This window comes from Colobus angolensis, unplaced genomic scaffold (assembly GCF_000951035.1).
Source record: "Colobus angolensis palliatus isolate OR3802 unplaced genomic scaffold, Cang.pa_1.0 Scaffold387, whole genome shotgun sequence".
NCBI classification, from domain to species: Eukaryota; Metazoa; Chordata; class Mammalia; order Primates; family Cercopithecidae; genus Colobus; species Colobus angolensis.
In genome coordinates this window covers 15,223-16,725 of record NW_012117232.1, presented here as the reverse complement: position 1 = coordinate 16,725, position 1,503 = coordinate 15,223, and the positions used below count along the sequence as shown (strand labels likewise).

At 46.2% G+C, this 1,503-nt stretch overlaps 1 protein-coding gene across 4 annotated transcripts in view; it reads right to left on the bottom strand.

Annotated features, from left to right (window-relative positions):
- Positions 1–1,503, bottom strand: part of SLC5A11 (solute carrier family 5 (sodium/inositol cotransporter), member 11) — a 74,299-nt gene that overhangs the window by 71,402 nt on the left and 1,394 nt on the right. The gene's annotated exons all lie outside the window — the stretch shown is intronic.

Sequence of the window (1,503 nt, the reverse complement as noted above, 5' to 3'; positions counted from 1 at the left end):
CAGGAGAATGGCGTGAACCCGGAAAGCGGAGCTTGAAGTGAGCCGAGATTGCACCACTGCACTCCAGCCTGGGCAACAGAGCGAGACTCAATCTCAAAAAAAAAAAAGCAATCCTCCTAAATTGGCCTCCCAAAGCACTGGGATTACAGGCATGAGCCACTGCACCTGGCCTTGCTTCCTTTTAATCCGCCCCTCACACAGAAGTCAGAGAAATCTTATATTTAAATGAGTCAGATCAGATCATTGTCCTGCTCAAAACATCTCCATGCTTCTGAGGTGCTTTGTTGTGCTTCCAACCCCATCGCATTCTAGCATTCATTTTATTCCTAGAACACGACTTCTGGCCTCAGGGTCTTTGCCATTCTGTTCCCTCTGCCTGGGATGCTCTTCCCTGCACTCTTTGCTGGACAAGCTCCTACCCATCCTTTAGATGTCAGCTTGCTGTGTATCCCCAAAGGAGCCCCCTCTTGGCCTCAATATAAATTGGGTCCCCAAGCTTTTGGCTTTCATGGCAAACACAACTTCTCATCACAGTCTAATCAAGTCTAACATCCAATGTGTGTGATCCTCTCATTACCCCTTGTCTGCACTACACAGCAAGCCCCATAAAGAAGGGTCCACGTCTCTGTCACTCTCATTGTGTCCCCCAAACAGGCATGCAATAAATGTTGGTACAACAAACAAATGTGGGACATTTAGAGCCTTTGTTATAGACCCTTTGCACGCTGTGACCTCCCAAAAAAGGGACGGTATTTTCCCAAGTCCTACCTGCAGGGTGCCCGATGGGCTAGGACGCTTCTGTCAACCATTGCCCAGAATGATTCAGCATTTGAAACCATTTGAAAATCACTGATTGGTGGGGCAGTGGTTTGTTTGGTGGAGATGTTTTGATGCCTGTAATCCCAGCACTTTGCGAGGCTGAGGCGGGAGAATAGCTTGAGTTCAGGAGTTTGAGACCAACCAAGGCAACACAGGTAGACCCCATTTGTACAAAAAATAAAAATTAAAAAGTTAGCAGGGCATGGTGTTGCGCCTGTAGTCCCAGCTGCTTGGGAGGCTATGGCAGAAAGATCGCTGGAGCCCAGGAGTGCAAGAATGCAGTGAGCTATGGTTGCAGTACTACATTTCAGCCTGGGCAACACAGCAAGACCTGTGAAAGAGAAGACAGAAAAGAAAAGAGAGAGAGAGAAAAGAGAGAAAGAGAGAGAGAGGAGGGAAGGAAGGAAAGAAGGAAGGAGAAAGAAAGGGAAAGAAAAGAAGAAAGAGAAGAAAGAAAGAGAGAGACAGAGAGGTGGGAGGGAGGGAAGGAAGGAAGGAGAAAGGGAAAGAAGGGAATAAAGAAAGAAAGAAAAGAAAGAAGAAACGAAGGAAGAAAAGAAAGAAAGAAGAAGAAGAGAGAGAGTTGGGAGGGAGGGAGGGAAGGAAGCAGAAAGAAAGGGAAAGAAAGGAAGAAAGAAAAGAAAGAAGGAAAGAAAGAAAGAAAGAAAGAAAGAAAGAAAGAAA